The sequence below is a fragment of the Macaca nemestrina genome, chromosome 17 (genome assembly GCF_043159975.1).
Source record: "Macaca nemestrina isolate mMacNem1 chromosome 17, mMacNem.hap1, whole genome shotgun sequence".
Classification (NCBI taxonomy): Eukaryota; Metazoa; Chordata; class Mammalia; order Primates; family Cercopithecidae; genus Macaca; species Macaca nemestrina.
In genome coordinates, this window is record NC_092141.1 from 23,155,172 (window position 1) to 23,179,190 (window position 24,019).

The window sequence follows — 24,019 nt, forward strand, 5'->3', positions numbered from 1 at the left end:
AAGTGTCTATCCTTTTTTTTTAAATAAAGCATGGTAAAATGATTGGGAAAGCTATTTTATTAGATTAAATATTAGCAGTTTAGTCTTATATACTACGGAATATTTTTTCCTAAAATTAAACATTTAATTTGATTTGATCCAATATAATTTCATTGTTTTATTTTGACACTTGATATTTTGATAATGTTTGCATATTACCTATATAAAACTATATGTGCATGGCTGAAATGATGAAATTATTATATTCTCATATGCAATTTTTCATCTATACATATGACAGGGTTGCATTATTTCACTTAGGATTTTCTTAGAGTGTCGAATTGCTTACAACAGGTTTGCAAAATGATTTCTACAGCTTCCACAGTTTTATCTGATTTATATTAGTATGTACAATATTGGGATGATGTGTTCCTTAAAGAGTAAAAAATAGTTACATGAGTTTCCTGATGATGACAGTGATGGGTTGTGATGTTTTAGGAAGATTCCTGGCAGTGATAGTAAATAAAGTGTTTTCCTTAAAGTCACACACCTAGTGATTGTAGAGCCAGAATACAAACCTTTGTGACTCGAAATTCCGTGCTTCCGACAAATAAGGTCAAAGAGTAAAAGAAACTAAACTCAGAAAGTAGGATGTATAAATGGAATAAAGAAGACAGGCATGAGAAGTATTATGGGAGCTGTATTTATAAGATACAGAACCTGATTGAATATGATGGCATACAAGGAATTCATAAACTATTGGTTGATGGGAAATTATTCATTACAGAGATAATCAGAAAACTGATAATGTGTCCTACATTATTTAAAAGGAAATTTAAGAGAAATGTGACTGAGCAAAAAGGGCACAGAGTAGTGGTCAAACACATCCATAGTTTGTCTTTCTGTATTTTGTCCTGCAGCTGACCCTTTGGAAAGAGTTTGGTCTCTACTAAACATTTCATGGCAGAAAGTAGATGTGATTCACCCGTATGTCTTCTTGGTAGTAGAACTCTCATTGAAAATTTTTCAGCTAGTCTGTAATTATTGAGTCTTAAAAACAAAGTGGAATAATTTGACAATAGTGTCAAATTTGAGAGGTGCTTTCTTTGAGAAAAATATTAGCTACCATATATCTGTTTCTAATCATTAATCCTTGAATATATGCCTATAGTATCATAAGATGGTGACAGAAACTTCCCCAGAATCTTATACCCATTGAAGTATCAGTAGGATTAAAAAGCATGGCAGCATTTTGAAGGACAGTGAGCAAATTACGTGACATTGTGATAAGATTGTCAGGGCTACTTGTCCCCAACTTAAGGACATGTAAGAATACCTAATGTATCCAACCAATATTTAACTTAAAGTAAATGAATAAAAGGTTTAGAAAAAAATCTCATGAGATGATCAATTGTATTACTTCTGATCAAGCTATACCATAAACCTTTGTGTTGAGATAATCAACTCCTGTCCAAATGGGCTTGGAGAAGGCATGTCATATGGGCAAGATAAGGGTTGGTTTACTGGAGGAGACAAAGCTTGAGTAAGACTTACTTAAAGGATGAATCTTTTTTTTCTTCATTTTTTCCCCTTCTTAGATTTTAAAAAATGAGATGTAATTTACATACCATAAAATTCACTCTTTTAAAGTGTGAACTTCAGTGATTTCAGATATTCAAGAGTTGTGTAACCACCACCACTATTTAATTCAAACAAAATTTCACCATCCCAAAAAGAAACCGTGTACTTATTAGCCATCATTTTCCATTCTGCATTCCCCACTCAGTCATTAGAAATTACTGATCTACATTCTAGTTATATGGATTTGGCTATTCTGGATATTCCATATAATTTAAATAATACAATTTGTGATCTTTTGTACCTAATTTCTTTCACTTTCTTTCAAGGTTTGTCCATGTCATAGGTTGCATTAGTAACTCATTCTTTTTATTTCTGAATAACATTTCATTGTATGAATGTACCACATTTTGCTTATTCATTTGTCATTTGAAGGACATTTGGGATATCCACCTTAGGCCAATTATTAATAATACTGTTATGAACATTTATGTCTTTTATATTATTATTTTCAAATACACTTTAACTTTATTTTTTACAGCAATTTTAGGTTCATAGGAATATTGAGTAAAAGATACAGGGATTTCCTATATACTCCCTGCCCTCACGCTTGCATAGCCTCCTCCATTATGAATATTCCTCATCAGAGTGGTACATTTGTTAAAACTGATGAACCTACATTGACATATCATAATTATCCCAAGTCCATACTATAAATTAGGGTTCATTCTTGATGTCATACCTCAATAATTACAGGCTACCTGAAAAATTCTCTGAGTTTAGACAAATGTATAATCATATTTATCCACCATTCTAGCATCCTACCAACCAGTTTCACCATTCTAAAAATCCTCTGTGTCTGCCTATTCATTCCTACGTCCTCCTCAACCCCTGACAACCACTGTTTTTCTTTTTTTGTCTCTCTGGTTTTGCCTTTCTAGAATGTCACAGTTAGAATCATGCAGTATGCAGCCTTTTAAGATTGACTCATTTTACTTAATATACATTTTAAGTTTCCTTCATGTCTTTTCATCCTTCATGAATAGCTCATTTGTTTTTAGTGCTGAACAATATTTCATTGTCCAGAAGTACCACAGTTGATTAATCTCTTCACCTACTGAAGGGCATCTTAGTTGGTTCCAGTTTTTGCAAATATTAATAAAGCTACTATAAGCATCTATGTGTAGATTTTTGTGTGTACATAAGTTTTCAACTTCTTTGGGTAAATTTGAAGTGATGAGATTGTCAGATTATATGGTAAGACTATGTTTAGTTTTGTAAGAAACTGCCAAATTGCTTTCCAAAGGGCTGTTTCAAAGTGATGTTTGGAAAATGGCTTTTTCAAAATTTTGTTCTTACCAGTAATTAATGGAAGTGTATCTTGCTCCACATCCTCTCCAACATTTGGTATTACCAGTAGTTTTGGTTTTGGCCATTCTAATAGGTGTGCAGTGGCATCTCATTGTGCTTAAATGAGAATTCTTGGGGTTTTTTTGGTTTTTGCTTTTCAAATATTCTCACCCATTCTTTGAGTTGTCTTTATACTTTCTTGATGATGTCCTTTGAAGCATTAATATTTTAAATTTTGATAAAATTTAGTTTATCCTTTTTTTGTACAAAGCTTGTGTTTTGGTATCATATGTAAAAAACTTATTTTAAGGTCATGACATTTTATGCCTATATTTTTAAGAGTTTTATAATTTTAGTTTTTATGTTTATATAAGTGATACATTTTCAGTGAGTTTTTGTGTATAGTGTGAGGTAATGGTCCAGTTTAATTTTTTTCCATGTAAATAGCCAGGTTTTCTAGCACTATTTATTGAAAAAGAATGTTCTTTTCATTTTGAATTGTCTTGACATCCTTTTGAAAAATCAATTGAATGCAAATATAAAGATTTGTTTCTGAACTCTCAATCTTCTGCATGATTTACATATCTATCTTTATGTTAGTACCACCACTGTAGCTTTGCAGTAGGATTTAAAATTTAAAACTGTAACTCCTCCAAGATTTATTTATTTCATTTATTCAAGATTATTCAGGCTACTCTTGCTTCATTGCATTTCCATATGAATTTTAAGATCAATTTATCAATTTCTGGAAAAAAGTTGAGATTTTAAGAGGGTTTACAGTGAATCTGTAGATTAATTTTTAACACTTTCTAAACAAAATTAAGTCTAGACCATGAACATGGTTTTTCCTTTTAATAATATCATCTTTATTTTCATTAAATGATGTTTTCAAGTTTTCATTGTGTAATATAAGTCTTTCATGTGTGTCAACAAGTTCATTTCAAGGTATTTTATTCTTTTTGATGCTATTTTCTTAATTTCATTATCAGTTTGTTTATTGCTGGTTATAGAAATAGTTTATTTTTATCTTGATATTTTGTCCTGCAACCTTGCTGAAATAATTTTTGTATTTTATTCCTTAGAATTTTCTACATACAGGATCATGTCATTTTTAAATAGAGGTAGTTTTACTTTTTGCTTTTCAAAATCTGGATTTTTTTATTTTTGCACCTATTTTTTACTGAATGTAGTCTCCCACTACAATGTTAAATAGAAGTGGCAAGTGTGAACGTCTTTAAACTTTTTATTTTTTTTTCCTGTTGTGAGGAGGTAAGCTTTCTGTTTTTTGTGTGTGTGGTTTTTTGTTTTGTTTTGTTTTGAGACGAGTCTCGCTCTGTCGCCCAGACTGGAGTGCAGTGGCGCGATCTTGGCTCACTGTAAGCTCCACCTCGCGGGTTCACGCCATTTTCCTGCCTCAGCCCCCCAAGTAGCTGGGACTACAGGCATGGGCCACCACACCTGGCGAAATTTTTTTTTTTTTTTTTTTGTATTTTTTTTAGTAGAGATGGGGTTTCACCGTGTTAACTAGGATGGTCTCGATCTCCTGACCTCGTGATCCGCCTGTCTCAGCCTCTCAGAATGCTGGGATTACAGGTGTGAGCCACTGTGCCCGGCGAAGTTTATATTATTAATATATTATACTAATATATTTGTCCGCATTGCCTCACCCTTGCGTTTAAGAAATAATGCAAGGGTGATTCAATGGACACATTCAATGTACCCATTTGCTTATAATATGTGACTTCTTCTATGTTGCTGAACTCCCTTGGCTAGCATTTTATTGATTTCAGCATCTATGATCATAATGAATGTTATTCCGTGGTGTTATTTTCTTGTGATGTCCTTTTCTGTTTTTGGTGTTAGGGTAAAACTGGTCTCATAGTTGAAAAGTGCCTCCCTCCTTTCTCGTTTTGGAAGAGTTTGTAAAATATCGGTGTTAATTCTTCTTCAAATGTTTGGTGGAATTCACAAGTGAAGCCATCTGTTCATGGGTTTTTATTGTGGAAAGTTTTTATTTTAAATTATTTTTTATTACTATTTAAATTGCTCTACTTCTCATAAGTCTATTCAGACTTTTTTTATTTCCCCTTAATTTAGTTTCAGTGGTTTAAGTCTTTCCAGAATTTTTTGCATTTCATGTAAGTTATCTACTTTGCTGGTACAAAAATGTTCATTTTATTCACTTATACTCCATTTTATTTCATAAGTTTGGAAATAATTTCCTATTTTCCACTCCTGTTTAAAAACTGACTTTTCTCTTTGTTTTCTTTTTCAGACTAGTTAAAAGTTAATGATTTAAAAATAGTTTCACAGAACCAACTTTTATTTTTATTTGTTTTCTCTATACTATCTTTCTATTTTCTATTGTATTAACTCCTACTCTAATTTTCACTAGTTCTTCTACTTGCTTTAAATTTAGTTTTCTCTTATCTAGAAAAAAACTCGAAAGGTTTTGTAGGTAGAGTATTAGGTTATTGATTTAAAATCTTTCTTTAAAAAAAAAAATAGAAAGCTCTAAATTTCTTTCAGCCTTGCTTTAACCACACCAAATAATTTCTTTATGTTGTGTATTTGCTTTCATTCATCTCAAAATATTGTTTTAGCAACCATTTTTTTTACTATTTTTTATTTTTAATTTTAGTAGGTACATGGTAGATGTATATATTTATGAGGTACATGAGATAGAGGCATACAATGCATAATAATCATGTCATAAAAATGGGGTATCCATCCCCTCAAGAATTTATTCTTTGTGCTACAAGAAATTCAATTATACTGTTTTAATTATTTTTACATGTACAATTAAATTCTTATCGACTATAGTCACTCTGTTGTGCTATCAAATACTAGGTCTTGTATGTTCTTTCTGTTTTTTTAGGGGTACCCATTAACCATTTCCACCTCACCCCACCCCCCACTACCCTTCCCAGCCTCTGGTTATAATCATTCTACTCTCTGTCTTCATGAGTTCAATTGTTTTGATGTTTAGATCCCACAGTAAGTGAGAACTTGTGATATTTGTCTTTCTGTGCCTGACTGATTTCACTTAACATAATGACCTCTAATTCCATCTAGCTTGTTGCAAATGACAAGATCTTATTTTTTTAATGAATGTATAGTACTCCACTGTGTTATAAGTACCATATTTTCTTCATCCATCCAACCTTAGGCCACTTAGGTTGGACCCAACTTTTGGCTGTTGTGAATAGTGTTACAATAAACATGGGAGTGCAGATATCTCTTTGATATACTGATTTCTTTTGGGTATAAACATACCAGTTGGATTGCTGGATCATATAGTAGCTGTTTTTAGTTTTTTGAGAATCTCCAAACTGTTTTCCACAGTGGTTGTACTAGTTTATGGTCCCAACAACAGGCTATGAGGGGGTCCCTTTTCTCCACATCCTCACCAGCATTTGGTATTGCCTGTCTTTTGGATAAAAGACATTGTAACTGGAGTGAGATGATATCTCATTTTAGTTTTTATATGCATTTCTCTGATCATCAATGCTTTTGAACACATTTTCATGTTTCTATTTGTCATTTGTACGTCTTCTTCTGAGAAACGTCTATTCAAATCTTTTGCCCATTTTTCAATATGATTATTAGATTTTTTCCAGAATTATGTATTCTGGTTATTAATCCCTTGTCAGGTAGGTAGTTTTCAAATATTTTCTCCCATTCTGTGGGTTGTTTGTTCACTTTGTTGATTGTTTTCATTGCCGTGCAGAAGCTTTTTATCTTGATGTGATTCTGTTTGTCCATGTTTGATTTGGTTGCCTGTGCTTGTGGGGTATTACTCAAGATTTGCCTGAAATGATGTCTTGGAAAGTGTTTCTAATTTTTTTGTAGTCGTTTCATAGTTTGAGGTCTTAGACTTAAGTCTTTAAATTACTTTGATTTGATTTTTGTGTATGACAAGAGATAGGGGTCTAGTTTCATTCTTCTGCATATGGAAGTCTAGTTTTCCCAGAACCGTTTATTAAAGAGGCTATCTTTTCCCCATTGTATGTTCTTGGCACCTTTCTCAAAAATGAGTTCACTGAAGATGTGTGAATTCATTTTTGGGTTTTCTGTTCTGTTCCATTGATGTATATGTCTGTTTTTATGCCAGTACCATGCTGTTTTTATTATTATAATTCTGTAGTATAATTTGAAGTCAGATAATGTTATTTCTCCTGTTTTACTCTTTTTGCTTTAGATAGTTTTGGCTATTCTGGGTCTTTTGTGGTTCCATATCAATTTTAGGATTTTTTTTCTATTTCTGTGACCAATGTCATTTGTGTGTTGATAGAGATTATATTAAATCCATAGATATCTTTGGATAGTATGGATATTTTAGCAATATTAATTATTCCAATTTATGAATATGGAATGTCTTTCTATTTTTGGCGTCCTCTTCAATCACTTTCATCAGTGTTTTACAATTTTTATTGTAGAGATCTTTCACTTTTTTGGTTAAGTAAATTCCTATATACTTATATATTTAATTTTATTGTGGCTATGGTAAACAGGATGACTTTCTTGATTTCTTTTTCAAATTGTTTCCTGTTGACATATACAGATGCTACTAATTTTTGCATGTTAATTTTTATCCCACAATTGTAATGAATTTATTTTTCAGTTCTAAATTTTTGGGGGGTATTTATAGGTTTTTCTAAATGTAAAATCATATCGTCTGCAAACAAGGATAATTTGACTTCTTTCTTTCCAGTTGGATGTCCTTTAGTTCTTCCACCTGTGTCATTGCTCTAGCTAGAACTTCTAATACTATGTGGAATAACTATGGTAAAAGTGGGCATCCTTGTCATTCTCCAGATCTTAGAGGACAGCATTTCAGTTTTTCCACATTTTGTGTGATACTAGCTATGGGTCTGTCCTATATGACTTGTAGTATGTTGATGTATTTCCTTCTATATCCATTGTTTTAAGGGTATTTTTAAATCATGAAAAGATATTGAATGTTATCAAATGCTTTTCAACATCAATTGATACAATCAAATAGCTTTTGTCATTCATTCTGTAGATATGAGTTATCACATTGATTGATTTGTGTATGTTAAACCATCCTTGCATCTCTGGGATAAATCCCATTTGGTCATGATGAATAATCTTTTTATTGTATTGTTAAATTCAATTTGCTAGTATTTTATTGAGGATGTTTACATCAATCATCATTAGAGATATTGACCTTTAGTTTTCTTTTTGTGATGTGTCTATGTCTGTTTTTTTTTTTTTTTTTTTAAATCAGGGTTATATCTGGCCTTGTAGGATGAGTTTGGAAGTATTTTCTCCTCCTTCATTTTTTGGAAACAGTTTGAGTATGAATAGTATCAGCTCTTCTATAAATGTTTGGTAGAGTTTTGCTTGTTTGGGAATGAATGCCTTTATTTCTCTTTCATATTGGAAGGATATTTTCATCAGACATATTAGTGTACGGTGAAAGGTTTTTGTTTTTTTTTCCCTTCAGCACCTTAATATGTCATGTCACTCTTTCACGGCCTATAAGGTTTATACTGAAAAGTCTGCTGCCAGATGTGTTGGAACTCCATTGTATATTTGTTACTTTGCTCTAGATGCTTTTAGTATCCCTTCTTTACTCTTGACTTTTGAGAGTTTAATTATTAAATGCCTTGAGGTTGTCTTCTTTGGGTTAAATCTGCTTGATGTTTCATAACCTTCCTGCACTTGGACATTGACATATTTCTCTAGGTTTGAAAATTTCTCTGATATAATCATTTCGAATAAACTTTCTACCCCATCTCTTTCTTTACCTTTTCTTTAAAGCCAATAACTCTTAGATTTTCTTTTTTGAGACTGTTTTCTAGATTCTGTAGGCATGCTTAATTGTCTCGTTATTCCTTTTTCTTTTTACGTCCTCTGACCATGTATTTTCAAATGGCCTGTCTTCAAGCTCACTTCTTCTTTCTTCTGCTCAATTAATTCTGCTATTAAAAGATTCTGATGCATCTTTCAGTATGCCAGTTGCATTTTCCATCTCCAGAATTCTGCTTGAATTTTTAAAAATTAATTCAATCTCTTTGTTAAATCTATCTGACCGCATAAGATAAATTTTCTCTGTGTTATGAATGACTCTGAGTTTTCTCAACACAGCTATTTTGAATTCTGTTTCTGAAAGGTCACATATCTCTGTTTTTCCAGAATTGGTCCCTCATGCCTTGTATAGTTCATTTGGCAAAGTCAGAGTTTCCTGGATGGTATTGATGCTAGTAGATGTTCTTTGGGGTCTGAGCATTTAAGAGTTAGGTATTTATTGTAGTCTTTAGGAGTTAGGTATTTATCATAGTCCTGAAAAGAATGCTTTTCAATATCCTTCCTTCTTAGGAAGGCTTTCCAGATTTTTGAAAGGACTTGGGTGTTATGGTCTAAGCTCTGTTGGCCTTATGGGGAACCCCAAGTCCAGTAATGCTGTTGGTCTTGCAGATTTGTAGAGCTACCCCCTTCATGATCTTGGGCTATGTCTGGAAGAATTCTCTGGATTACCAAATAGACACACTTGTTCTCCTCTCTTACTTTCTCCCAAACAAATGGAGTCTCTCTCTCTCTGTTATGAGCCACCTAAATGTGGGGGTGGAGTGCAACAAGCACTGCTGTAGCTACCACCAGAAGAACTGCACTGGGTCAGGCCTGCTGTCAGTACAGCACGGAGTCTTGCCCAAGGGTTTCTGTAATCGCTGCCTGGTTACCACATATGTTTGCTCAAGGTCTTGGAGCTCTACAATCAGCAGGTGGCAAAGCCATCCAGACCTGTGTCCTTCCCATCAGGGCACCCCCACCACAGTCCCATGGGAAGTTCTGCCAGACTACTGCCAATGTTCCCTTGATGGCCAAGGGCTCTTCAGTCATCTTGTGGTAAATGCTGCCTGGCCTGGGACTCACCCTTCAGGGCTGTGGGCTCCCTTCTGATCCATGGCAGGTTCAGAAATGCTTTCCAAGAGCCAACACATGGAATCAGGGACCTCAAGAGCCCACATGGTGCTCTAGCCCCTTATGACTGAGCTGGTGCCTAAGATGCAATGCAAACATATCCTTTATGTTTCACTCCACCTTTCTTAACCAGAAATATCTGAGCCAGCAAGTCTCAGAGTCTCACCGAAGGCTTTCAATGTACCACCTGGGTATTACTGCTGGTCATTTAGGCCCCAAGGGCTCTTCAGTTACCAGGTGATGAAGCCTGCTAAGATGGGGTCCTTCCCTTCAAGGCAGCAGGTTCCCTTCGGTCCTGTGCTGTGTCTAGAAATGTTCAGGGCAAGGGCCTAGAAAGGGGGCCTCAGACTCTGACTGGCATTCTATTCCACTGTGGTTGGGCTTGTATCTAAGATACAAGGCAAAGTCCTCCCCACTCTTCCTTCTTTTCTCCTCAAGTGGAATAAAGGGTTCTCTTTTGGAGCTGCAACTTGTATTAATAAATCCTTGGGTTACAGGAGAAATGATGTCAGCACTCCCTTAGTAACCCCAGCCGATGTTTAAGTAGCTGTCGGGCCTCCTCAGCGTTCTGGCTTTGGGCCCAGTTCAGCACCAGGATTCACCTAGGCATTGCAGTCCTTGTGGTCTAGACTGCCTTTCAAATTTATTTAAGACTCTAGAGTATTTTCTTTCACAAAAAACAAAGACTGTTTCTCCTATGTCTTTGGTGCATCTATTAGCAATATGACGTTAATGCCAGGTACTGTTAGTTCTCACTTGATTTTTGGTTCTTATGAAGGTGCTTTTTTATGTAGATAGTTGTTGAATTGGGGTTCTTGAAGATGAAAAATATTGGTGAAATCTTCCATTCTGCCTTCTTGCTCTGCCTCCCTGAATCTCAGAATATTTTTAATATCACTTGTGATTTATTCTTTGACTAATTTTTCTTTAAGGAGTGTGTTGTTTAATGGCCACATATCTGTGTATTTCCCAAATTTTCTTATTGTATTTACTTCTAGTTTAATTTCATTATTGCCAGAGAACATATTTGCACAATTTCAGTTCTTTTAAATTTGCTGAAACTTATTTTATAGACTAACATATGGCTAATTCTGGAGACTGTTTTACATGAGTTTATGAGTGTGTATACATTAATGTTGGATGGAGTATTCTATAGATTAGAACTATTAGGTCTAGCAGGTTTCTAGTGTTGATGAAGTTTTCTATTTCCTTGTTAAATTTAAATCAAATTTCTCTATACATTATTGAAAGTGGGGTACTAAAGTCTATGTTATTGTTGAATTGTCTTTTTCTTTAATTTTGTCAATTTTTGCTTTAAGTGCTTTGGTTCTCTGTTTTTAGATGCATAAATATTTATTATTTTATATTTGTCATGGCTTGACTATTTATGTCTCTGTCTCTTGTTACCTCTTTTTTTTTAAGAAAAAAATTGGTATTAGTATAGTTGATCAGTTATCTTTGGTTACTGTTTGCATGGCCTACGTTTTTTCATTCTTGTTTTTTGAAACTACTGTAGCTTTAAATCTAAAGTTTGCTTTAGCAGACGATATATAGTTGAATTATTTTTTAAAAATCCCTTCTACCAGTTTGGTTTCATTTGAAGTCTATTTATATTTAATGTGACTACAGACAACATAAGATTTATTTCTGCCACTTTGTTATTGTTTTCTATATGTATAATGTCTTTTTAGTTTCTCTTTTTGCCTATTACTGTCTTCTTTTGTATTAAATATATATTTTATAGAAGACCATTTAAATTCCTTTTTTCTTTTACTGTAATATTTGAGTGATTTTCTTGTGATTGTCCTGGGAGGATAACAATTAACATCTTAGTTTATAACAGTGCTATGTATATTAATACCAGATTTGCTTCTGTCTAGCTTATTTCCCTCTCCCATCTTTATGCTCTTATTGGTATACAAATTCCAGTTTAAGGAGTTTTGGGGCTGAGATGACGGGGTTTTGTAAGTATAAAATTATGTCATCTGCAAACAGAGACAACTTGATTTTCTCTCTTCCTATTTGAATACCCTTTATTTCTTTCTCTTGCCTGATTGCCCTGGCCAGAACTTCTAATATTAGGTTGAATAGGAGTGGTGAAAGAGGTCATCTTTGTCTTGTACTGATTTTCAAAGGGAATGATTCCAGTCTTTGCCCATTCAATATGATACTGGCTGTGGGATTGTCATAAACAGCTCTTGTTTTTGAGGTATGTTCCATCAATACCTAGTTTGTTGAGAGTTTTCAACATGTAGGGATGTTGAATTTTATCAAAGGCCTTTTCTGCAACTACTGAGATAATCATGTGGTTTTCGTCCTTGGTTCTGTTTATGTGATGGATTATGTTTATTGATTTATGTATGATGAGCAGCCTTGCATCCCAGGGATTAAGCTGACTTGATCATGGTGGATAAATTTTTTGATGTGCTGCTGGATTTGCTTTGCCAGTATTTTATTGAGGATTTTTGGATCATGTTAATCCAGGATATTGGCCTGAAGTTTTCTTTTTCTGTTGTGTCTCTTCCTAGTTTTGGTATCAGGATGATACTGACTTCATGAAATGAGTTAGGGAGTAGTTCCTCCTTTTCAATTGTTTGGAATAGTTTCAGAAGGAATAGTACCAGCTCCTATTTGCATTTCTGGTAGAATTCTGCTGTGAATCCATCTGGTCCTGGGCTTATTTTTGTTGGTAGGGTATTAAATACTACCTCAATTTCAGAACTTGTTATTTTCTATTCAGGGATTCAGCTTCTTCCTGGTTTAGTCTTGGGAGGGTGTATATGTCCAGGAATTTACCTATTTCTTCTGGATTTTCTAGTTTATTTGCAGAGAGGTTTTTATAGTATTCTCTGATGGTAGTTTGTATTTCTGTGGGGTCAGTGGTGATATCTCCTACATCATTTTTTTTATTATGTCTATTTGATTCTTCTCTCTCTTCGTTTTTATTAGTCAAGCTAGCAGTCTGTCTATTTTGTTATTTTTTTTTTCAGAAAACTAGCTCCTGAATTCATTGATTTTTTAGAAAGTTTTTCCTGTCTCTACCTCCTTCAATTCTTCTCTGATCTTAGTTATTTCTTGTCTTCTGCTAGTTTTTGGATTAGTTTTCTCTTGTCTCTGTAGCTCTTTTAAATGTGATGTGAGGGTGTTGATTTGAGATCTTTCTAGCTTCCTGATGTGGGCATTTAGTGCTATAATTTCCCTCTTAACACTGTTTTCATGTCCCAGAGATTCTAGTACATTTTCTCTTTGTTCTCATTGGTTTCAAAGAACTTCCTGATTTCTGCCTTAATTTCATTATTTACCCAGGAGTCATTCAGGAGCAGTTTGTTCAATTTCCATGTAATCATGTGGTTTTGAGTGAGTTTCTTAATCCTGAGTTCTAACTTGACTGCACTGTGGTCTGAGAGATTGTTTCTTATTATTTCAGTTCTTTTGCATTTGCTGAGGAGTGTTTTCCTTACAATTATGCGGTCGATTTTAGAATAAGTGCCATGTGGCACTGAGAACAATCTATATTATGTTGATTTGGGGTAGAGAGTTCTGTAGATGTCTACTAAGTCCACTTGATCCAGAGCTGAGTTCAAGTCCTGAATATTCTTGTTAATTTTCTGCCTTGTTGATGTAATACTGACTGTGGGGTGTTAAAGTCTCCCACTATTATTGTGTGGGAGTCTAAGTCTCTTTGTAGGTCTCTAAGAACTTGTTTTATGAATCTGGGTGCTCCTGTATTGGCTGCATATCTATTTATAATAGTTAGCTCTTCTTGTTGAATTGTTCCCTTTACCATTATGTAATGCCCTTCTTTGTCTTTATTGATCTTTGTTGGTTTAAAGTCTGTTTTGTCAGAGGCTAGGATTGCAACCCCTGCTTTTTATTTTTCTTGCTTTCCATTTGCTTGGTAAATTTTTTGTCATCCCTTTATTTTGAGCCTATGTGTGTCTTTGCACATGATATGGGTCTCCTGAATACCGCGTACCAATGGGTCTTGACTCTTTATCCAATTTGCCAGTCTTTGTCTTTTAACTGGGGGATTTAGCCCATTTACATTTAAGGTTAGTATTGTTATGTGTGAATTTGATCCTGTCTTCAGGATGCTATTTGGTTATTTTGCACACTAGTTGATGCTGTTTTCTCATAGTGTTATTGGTCGTTATATTTTGTTGTGTTTTTGTAGTGGCTGGTACCAGTTTTTCCTTTCCATATTTAGTGCGTCTTTCAGGAGTTCTTGTTGGGCAGGCCTGGTGGTAATGAAGTCCCTCAACATTTGCTTGTCTGGAAAGGATTTTATTTCTCCTTCGTTTATGAAGCTTAGTTTGGCTGGATATGAAATTCTGGGCTGCAATAATTTGAAGTCAGGTAGCATGGTTGTCTTGGCAATGCGGGCTCTTTTTTGGTTCCACATGAACTTTAAAGAATTTTTTTCCAATTCTGTGAAGAAAATCATTGGTAATTTGATGGGGATGACATTGAATCTATAAATTACCTCGGGCAGTATGGCCATTTTCACAATATTGATTCTTTCTGTCCATGAGCATGGTATGTTCTTCCATTTGTTTGTATACTCTTTTATTTCACTGAGCAGTGGTTTGTAGTTCTCCTTGAAGAGATCCTTTACATCCCTTGTAAGTTGGATTCCTAGGTATTTTATTCTCTTTGAAGCTATTGTGAATGGGAGTTCATTCATGACTTGACTCTCTGTTTGTCTGTTACTGGTGTATAAGAATGCTTGTGATTTTTGCACATTAACTTTGTATTCACCTATTTCTAAGGCTAAAGTCCATTGCCTTCGTTGCCCTCAATAGACTCTTAAAAAAGGCTAAATTGGGCCACGTGCAGTAGCTCTTGCCTGTAATTCCAGCACTTTGGGAGGCTGAGGCAGGTGGATCACAAGCTTGGGAGTTCAAGATCAGCCTGGCCAACATGTTAAACCTCTCTCTATGAAAAATACAAAAATTAGTAGGATGTGGAAGCACACAACTGTAATCCCAGCTACTCGGGAGGCTGAGGCAGGAGAATCACTGGAATCCAGGAGGCAGAGGTTGCAGTGAGTCAAGATCATGCCATTGTACTACAGCCTGGGTGACAGGGTGAAACTCTGTCTCAAAAAGAAAAAAAAGGGGGGGGTTGGCGAGCTAACACTTGAAATGGTGGTCCAGAGCTCTTAAATATGTCATCTTTGTAAATCTGAATATATTTACTAAAATATTTTAATCAGATCATTTTCTGATTATAAGGGATAATGCAATTTATGGTAACTCTAATTTATTTTAGCCTATTTTATAAAGTTTATAAAGTTCAACAACCATTTTTATTTCAAATCAAGATGTAGTCTCACCATGTTACCCAGGCTGACCTTGCTCTCTCTTCCCTGTTTCTCAGGGGCCTACATGCTTCTCGGTCTGACTGAATGTCTTCAACACAGATCGCTTCCCAGTCCCTCAGGGAAACACTCCTCGGAGATCCCTGTCCTGAGGGTCTCTCTCTCCAAACCTGTTTCTGCTGGCTTGGGCAGGTTCCATGACCCTGGAGCTCTTGGCTTCCATACGTGTCTCCAACAGGGAAGCTGTCTTGCTCTCCCTGTTTCACCTCAAGGCTGCGTGGCTTGCCTAGCATGAGCGGTAGGCAACCGTGACTGGCCTGGTCTTCGTGGACAGGCGGTGTGGCATTTACCCTCTGCACTTACCGTCTCATTCTTCAGAGCCTCTCCTCTGCTCCTGGGTGGACTGACTCCCTGAATCTTCTGGCCCCCTCGAGGATACCGGGCGTTCTTTGATTTCCCTTGGAATCGATGGACAGGTCCCTTGGGACCCTCTTCACCGGGCACAGGCCTAGACACCGCTGTTGGATTCGCCGTCGCCCCATACGGCCGGGCTGGCACACATTCCCATCGTCGGCTCGAGGACACGCCAGTGCCACGCGTGGGGCCAATGGCTCCGCCGCGGGACCGCCCCTGTCCCTGTTTGCACGGGTCCTGGAAGGCAGTAGCACCCTGCAGGAGCCCCGGGGTTTTTGCAAGTGGGGGCAGGTCTCCGCTCTTTCAGAGGGGGAGGGAGGCCGAGGGTTCATGGGTCTGTGAATTTTGAGCTGACACCATGCCTTAAGTCCCAGGGGTTGATTCTGTGCTACAGCGAAGCCCTGCCAGCCTGAGCAGATGATGGCGAGTCCATCCTCTCTCACCCGGAGGGGTCCAAAATCCCATCTCAAGAGGAGTCCTGAGACCCCAGCGGAGGCCCTGAAGCTCCCCATCTACTGGTGGAAGTCGGCTCAAGGAGGTCCTGAAGACAGGACTCCGGGGGTCTTGGGACTGGGATGCCCGCGGCCCCTTCTCCCACGCCGCAACCTGCTGGAGCCCGGATCCGGCGGCCGCCGGGGCTGCAGCGGCAGGCCCCAGCGACCCCCCACCAGGCCCGCTCCCCCCCCCGCTCCACCGCGCACACGCCCCCTCCCACCCCATCCCCGGCCCCGGCGCCCCGCGCAGCCGCCGTTGTTTAAAGGGGCCGCAGCCTGACTTCCAGGTGGCGAGCGCGAGTGGGCCCGGCGCGGCAGGGCCAGTGCGCATGCGCGAGGCGCGAGCGGCCTCTCGCGTCACAGCGGTTCCCACGGTTGTCTTAGAAACCGGCCCCCGAGGCTTGGCAAAGCAGGAGCCCTCCGTGGCGGTGCTTGGGTGTCGGGGCTGCGAGGCTCCTGCCTCACCTCTCCACCGGGTCGACAGGAACGTCTCCGGACGGACGCCGGGAGTCGCAACGCGCCGGCCAGGATGACAAAAGCGCAGGCGGAGTCCGGGGGAAGCGGCGCGTCGTCCCAGCCTCAGGCCTGCCCGGACGGTGTTGGGGTGAGTCTCCCCAAAAGTCTTGCCCCCGTGATCTCCACGACAGGTCCGCCCGCCTGTCCGTGGGCTGCTCTCTCCCCCGAGGGGCCTTCACGCGCGGAGCGGGAGCCTGCAGCGTCAGGGGGGCTGTGTGCCCGCGGGGGCTGCGTTTCTGCGCCGCTGCTGCCGTGTGAGTGTGTGTGTCTGCGTCTCTCCCATCCTCTCTTGTCTCTCTGGCCCTCACTCTCTGTGTGTGTCTTTCCCTCTTTCTGCCGGTTCGTGTGTGCGTGCCCGTGTGCGTGGGTGCGTTCGGACGAATGCGCCCGGTGCGCCCAAAGGCGACTTCTTGCGCGTCGGCCTGGCTCTGCCGAGCCTCTTTCCTCTGCCTCTGTGCCTGGGTCTTGCGGCGGGCTCCTAACTGGTTTTCGCCGCCGTTCCACTTGGGGTCCCTGAGGGCCTCGGCCGCGTGAGGAGATGCGTCTTCCCCAGCAGCAGTGGAAATCTCCTTACCCTTGCCGAGCGGACTCTCTCCTGGGATCAAGATAACCACAGTCCAGCCAGGGCCAAAAGCCCCAGAGGAGCTGGTCGCCCTGCAGGAGAGGAGCAGACCCGCCTCAGAGGAGACGCTTGGACCTTTTCACGGCTCTTCTCTGAGAAATGAAGCCGCACCACGGCAGAAGCTTGAAGAGGAAGCCGGGAAGGGGAGATGCCAGGCCTCCCGGTCCCTGGAAGGCTGGCCTCTCCGGACAAGTCAGCCGTTGGGCAACCCTCCCCTTAGGCCCGCGGCGGTGGCACCGGGCAGTGTCGGGCCTGGGCTCCGGCCTCTGCTCTGTCCTCCCTCTTGCTCTGTCTCCCCTGTCTCTCGGGGGCCTACACGCTTGTCGGTCTGGCCGAACGTCTTGGACGCAGATGGCTTCCCAGTCCGTCAGGGAGACACTCCTCGGAGATCCGTGTGGTGACGGTTTCTCTCTCCAAACCTGTTTCTGCTTGCTTGGGCAGGTTCCATGACCCTGGAGCTCCCGGCTCCCATGCGTGTCTCCCACAGGGAAGCTGTCTTGCTCTCCCTGTTTCACCTCATGGCTGGGTGGCCTGCCTAGCACCAGCGCTAGGCGACCGTGACTGGCCTTGTCTTCTTGGACAGGCGGTGCGGCACTTCCCCTCTGCACTTCCCCTCTCGTTCTTGAGGCACAGCCTCTCCTCGGCTCCTCTGAGCAGGTGGACTGACTCCCTGAATCTTCTGGCTCCCTCCTGGATCCCAGGCGTTCTTTGATTTCCCTTGGAATCCACGGGCAGGTCCCTTGGGACCCTCTTCCACCCGGGCACAGGCCTGGACTCCGCTGTTGGTTTCGCCGTCGCCCCGTACGCCCGGGCTGACACGCATTCACATCGTCTGCTCGGGGATCGGCCAGTGCCACGCGTGGGGCCAATGGCTCCGCCGCGGGACCGCCCCTGTCCCTGTTTGCGCGGGTCCTGGAAAGCAGAGGCAGCTTGCGGGAGCCCCGGGGCTTTTGCAAGCGGGGCTAGGCCGCCGCTCTTTCGGAGGGGGAGGGAGGCCGAGGGCTCGTGGGTCAGTGAATTTTCGGCTGGCACCACGCCTTAAGGCCCCAGGGGATGATTCTGTGGCGCAGCGAGGCCCCGCCTGCCTCAGCCGATGATGGCGAGTCCATCCTCTCTCACCCGGAGGGGTCCAAAATCCCATCTCAAGAGGAGTCCTGAGACCCCAGCGGAGGCCCTGAAGCTCCCCCTCCACCGGTGGAAGTCGGCTCAAGGAGGTCCTGAAGACAGGACTCCGGGGGTCTTGGGACTGGGATGCCCGCGGCCCCTTCTCCCACGCCGAACCCCTGCTGGAGCCCGGATCCGGCGGCCGCCGGGGCTGCAGCGGCAGCCCCCAGCGGCCCCCCCCGCACCCCCGCTCCCCCCCTCCCCAGCGCGTACACGCCCCCTCCCACCCCATCCCCGGCCCCGGCGCCCCGCGCAGCCGCCGTTGTTTAAAGGGGCCGCAGCCTGACTTCCAGGTGGCGAGCGCGAGTGGGCCCGGCGCGGCAGGGCCAGTGCGCATGCGCGAGGCGCGAGCGGCCTCTCGCGTCACAGCGGTTCCCACGGTTGTCTTAGAAACCGGCCCCCTGAGGCATGGCAAAGCAGGAGCCCTCCGTGGCGGTGCTTGGGTGTCGGGGCTGCGAGCCTCCTGCCTCACCTCTCCACCGGGTCGACAGGAACGTCTCCGGACGGACGCCGGGAGTCGCAACGCGCCGGCCAGGATGACAAAAGCGCAGGCGGAGTCCGGGGGAAGCGGCGCGTCGTCCCAGCCTCAGGCCTGCCCGGACGGTGTTGGGGTGAGTCTCCCCAAAAGTCTTGCCCCCGTGATCTCCACGACAGGTCCGCCCGCCTGTCCGTGGGCTGCTCTCTCCCCCGAGGGGCCTTCACGCGCGGAGCGGGAGCCTGCAGCGTCAGGGGGGCTGTGTGCCCGCGGGGGCTGCGTTTCTGCGCCGCTGCTGCCGTGTGAGTGTGTGTGTCTGCGTCTCTCCCATCCTCTCTTGTCTCTCTGGCCCTCACTCTCTGTGTGTGTCTTTCCCTCTTTCTGCCGGTTCGTGTGTGCGTGCCCGTGTGCGTGGGTGCGTTCGGACGAATGCGCCCGGTGCGCCCAAAGGCGACTTCTTGCGCGTCGGCCTGGCTCTGCCGAGCCTCTTTCCTCTGCCTCTGTGCCTGGGTCTTGCGGCGGGCTCGTCAGTGGTTTTCGCCGCCGTTCCACTTGGGGTCCCTGAGGGCCTCGGCCGCGTGAGGAGATGCGTCTTCCCCAGCAGCAGTGGAAATCTCCTTACCCTTGCCGAGCGGACTCTCTCCTGGGATCAAGATAACCACAGTCCAGCCAGGGCCAAAAGCCCCAGAGGAGCTGGTCGCCCTGCAGGAGAGGAGCAGACCCGCCTCAGAGGAGACGCTTGGACCTTTTCACGGCTCTTCTCTGAGAAATGAAGCCGCACCACGGCAGAAGCTTGAAGAGGAAGCCGGGAAGGGGAGATGCCAGGCCTCCCGGTCCCTGGAAGGCTGGCCTCTCCGGACAAGTCAGCCGTTGGGCAACCCTCCCCTTAGGCCCGCGGCGGTGGCACCGGGCAGTGTCGGGCCTGGGCTCCGGCCTCTGCTCTGTCCTCCCTCTTGCTCTGTCTCCCCTGTCTCTCGGGGGCCTACACGCTTGTCGGTCTGGCCGAACGTCTTGGACGCAGATGGCTTCCCAGTCCGTCAGGGAGACACTCCTCGGAGATCCGTGTGGTGACGGTTTCTCTCTCCAAACCTGTTTCTGCTTGCTTGGGCAGGTTCCATGACCCTGGAGCTCCCGGCTCCCATGCGTGTCTCCCACAGGGAAGCTGTCTTGCTCTCCCTGTTTCACCTCATGGCTGGGTGGCCTGCCTAGCACCAGCGCTAGGCGACCGTGACTGGCCTTGTCTTCTTGGACAGGCGGCGCGGCACTTCCCCTCTGCACTTCCCCTCTCGTTCTTGAGGCACAGCCTCTCCTCGGCTCCTCTGAGCAGGTGGACTGACTCCCTGAATCTTCTGGCTCCCTCCTGGATCCCAGGCGTTCTTTGATTTCCCTTGGAATCCACGGGCAGGTCCCTTGGGACCCTCTTCCACCCGGGCACAGGCCTGGACTCCGCTGTTGGTTTCGCCGTCGCCCCGTACGCCCGGGCTGACACGCATTCACATCGTCTGCTCGGGGATCGGCCAGTGCCACGCGTGGGGCCAATGGCTCCGCCGCGGGACCGCCCCTGTCCCTGTTTGCGCGGGTCCTGGAAAGCAGAGGCAGCTTGCGGGAGCCCCGGGGCTTTTGCAAGCGGGGCTAGGCCGCCGCTCTTTCGGAGGGGGAGGGAGGCCGAGGGCTCGTGGGTCAGTGAATTTTCGGCTGGCACCACGCCTTAAGGCCCCAGGGGATGATTCTGTGGCGCAGCGAGGCCCCGCCTGCCTCAGCCGATGATGGCGAGTCCATCCTCTCTCACCCGGAGGGGTCCAAAATCCCATCTCAAGAGGAGTCCTGAGACCCCAGCGGAGGCCCTGAAGCTCCCCCTCCACCGGTGGAAGTCGGCTCAAGGAGGTCCTGAAGACAGGACTCCGGGGGTCTTGGGACTGGGATGCCCGCGGCCCCTTCTCCCACGCCGAACCCCTGCTGGAGCCCGGATCCGGCGGCCGCCGGGGCTGCAGCGGCAGCCCCCAGCGGCCCCCCCCGCACCCCCGCTCCCCCCCTCCCCAGCGCGTACACGCCCCCTCCCACCCCATCCCCGGCCCCGGCGCCCCGCGCAGCCGCCGTTGTTTAAAGGGGCCGCAGCCTGACTTCCAGGTGGCGAGCGCGAGTGGGCCCGGCGCGGCAGGGCCAGTGCGCATGCGCGAGGCGCGAGCGGCCTCTCGCGTCACAGCGGTTCCCACGGTTGTCTTAGAAACCGGCCCCCTGAGGCATGGCAAAGCAGGAGCCCTCCGTGGCGGTGCTTGGGTGTCGGGGCTGCGAGCCTCCTGCCTCACCTCTCCACCGGGTCGACAGGAACGTCTCCGGACGGACGCCGGGAGTCGCAACGCGCCGGCCAGGATGACAAAAGCGCAGGCGGAGTCCGGGGGAAGCGGCGCGTCGTCCCAGCCTCAGGCCTGCCCGGACGGTGTTGGGGTGAGTCTCCCCAAAAGTCTTGCCCCCGTGATCTCCACGACAGGTCCGCCCGCCTGTCCGTGGGCTGCTCTCTCCCCCGAGGGGCCTTCACGCGCGGAGCGGGAGCCTGCAGCGTCAGGGGGGCTGTGTGCCCGCGGGGGCTGCGTTTCTGCGCCGCTGCTGCCGTGTGAGTGTGTGTGTCTGCGTCTCTCCCATCCTCTCTTGTCTCTCTGGCCCTCACTCTCTGTGTGTGTCTTTCCCTCTTTCTGCCGGTTCGTGTGTGCGTGCCCGTGTGCGTGGGTGCGTTCGGACGAATGCGCCCGGTGCGCCCAAAGGCGACTTCTTGCGCGTCGGCCTGGCTCTGCCGAGCCTCTTTCCTCTGCCTCTGTGCCTGGGTCTTGCGGCGGGCTCGTCAGTGGTTTTCGCCGCCGTTCCACTTGGGGTCCCTGAGGGCCTCGGCCGCGTGAGGAGATGCGTCTTCCCCAGCAGCAGTGGAAATCTCCTTACCCTTGCCGAGCGGACTCTCTCCTGGGATCAAGATAACCACAGTCCAGCCAGGGCCAAAAGCCCCAGAGGAGCTGGTCGCCCTGCAGGAGAGGAGCAGACCCGCCTCAGAGGAGACGCTTGGACCTTTTCACGGCTCTTCTCTGAGAAATGAAGCCGCACCACGGCAGAAGCTTGAAGAGGAAGCCGGGAAGGGGAGATGCCAGGCCTCCCGGTCCCTGGAAGGCTGGCCTCTCCGGACAAGTCAGCCGTTGGGCAACCCTCCCCTTAGGCCCGCGGCGGTGGCACCGGGCAGTGTCGGGCCTGGGCTCCGGCCTCTGCTCTGTCCTCCCTCTTGCTCTGTCTCCCCTGTCTCTCGGGGGCCTACACGCTTGTCGGTCTGGCCGAACGTCTTGGACGCAGATGGCTTCCCAGTCCGTCAGGGAGACACTCCTCGGAGATCCGTGTGGTGACGGTTTCTCTCTCCAAACCTGTTTCTGCTTGCTTGGGCAGGTTCCATGACCCTGGAGCTCCCGGCTCCCATGCGTGTCTCCCACAGGGAAGCTGTCTTGCTCTCCCTGTTTCACCTCATGGCTGGGTGGCCTGCCTAGCACCAGCGCTAGGCGACCGTGACTGGCCTTGTCTTCTTGGACAGGCGGCGCGGCACTTCCCCTCTGCACTTCCCCTCTCGTTCTTGAGGCACAGCCTCTCCTCGGCTCCTCTGAGCAGGTGGACTGACTCCCTGAATCTTCTGGCTCCCTCCTGGATCCCAGGCGTTCTTTGATTTCCCTTGGAATCCACGGGCAGGTCCCTTGGGACCCTCTTCCACCCGGGCACAGGCCTGGACTCCGCTGTTGGTTTCGCCGTCGCCCCGTACGCCCGGGCTGACACGCATTCACATCGTCTGCTCGGGGATCGGCCAGTGCCACGCGTGGGGCCAATGGCTCCGCCGCGGGACCGCCCCTGTCCCTGTTTGCGCGGGTCCTGGAAAGCAGAGGCAGCTTGCGGGAGCCCCGGGGCTTTTGCAAGCGGGGCTAGGCCGCCGCTCTTTCGGAGGGGGAGGGAGGCCGAGGGCTCGTGGGTCAGTGAATTTTCGGCTGGCACCACGCCTTAAGGCCCCAGGGGATGATTCTGTGGCGCAGCGAGGCCCCGCCTGCCTCAGCCGATGATGGCGAGTCCATCCTCTCTCACCCGGAGGGGTCCAAAATCCCATCTCAAGAGGAGTCCTGAGACCCCAGCGGAGGCCCTGAAGCTCCCCCTCCACCGGTGGAAGTCGGCTCAAGGAGGTCCTGAAGACAGGACTCCGGGGGTCTTGGGACTGGGATGCCCGCGGCCCCTTCTCCCACGCCGAACCCCTGCTGGAGCCCGGATCCGGCGGCCGCCGGGGCTGCAGCGGCAGCCCCCAGCGGCCCCCCCCGCACCCCCGCTCCCCCCCTCCCCAGCGCGTACACGCCCCCTCCCACCCCATCCCCGGCCCCGGCGCCCCGCGCAGCCGCCGTTGTTTAAAGGGGCCGCAGCCTGACTTCCAGGTGGCGAGCGCGAGTGGGCCCGGCGCGGCAGGGCCAGTGCGCATGCGCGAGGCGCGAGCGGCCTCTCGCGTCACAGCGGTTCCCACGGTTGTCTTAGAAACCGGCCCCCTGAGGCATGGCAAAGCAGGAGCCCTCCGTGGCGGTGCTTGGGTGTCGGGGCTGCGAGCCTCCTGCCTCACCTCTCCACCGGGTCGACAGGAACGTCTCCGGACGGACGCCGGGAGTCGCAGCGCGCCGGCCAGGATGACAAAAGCGCAGGCGGAGTCCGGGGGAAGCGGCGCGTCGTCCCAGCCTCAGGCCTGCCCGGACGGTGTTGGGGTGAGTCTCCCCAAAAGTCTTGCCCCCGTGATCTCCACGACAGGTCCGCCCGCCTGTCCGTGGGCTGCTCTCTCCCCCGAGGGGCCTTCACGCGCGGAGCGGGAGCCTGCAGCGTCAGGGGGGCTGTGTGCCCGCGGGGGCTGCGTTTCTGCGCCGCTGCTGCCGTGTGAGTGTGTGTGTCTGCGTCTCTCCCATCCTCTCTTGTCTCTCTGGCCCTCACTCTCTGTGTGTGTCTTTCCCTCTTTCTGCCGGTTCGTGTGTGCGTGCCCGTGTGCGTGGGTGCGTTCGGACGAATGCGCCCGGTGCGCCCAAAGGCGACTTCTTGCGCGTCGGCCTGGCTCTGCCGAGCCTCTTTCCTCTGCCTCTGTGCCTGGGTCTTGCGGCGGGCTCGTCAGTGGTTTTCGC

General features: G+C 46.3%; 1 long non-coding RNA gene across 1 annotated transcript in view; it reads left to right on the forward strand.

The window, feature by feature from the left end:
- Window positions 1-15,261, forward strand: part of LOC139359485 (uncharacterized) — a 72,103-nt gene extending 56,842 nt beyond the window's left edge. The window contains exon 4 of the long non-coding RNA XR_011615522.1: window positions 15,235-15,261. This is a non-coding gene — a long non-coding RNA (uncharacterized lncRNA). The remainder of the gene's footprint in view (window positions 1-15,234) is intronic.
- Window positions 15,262-24,019: the final 8,758 nt, after the last annotated feature.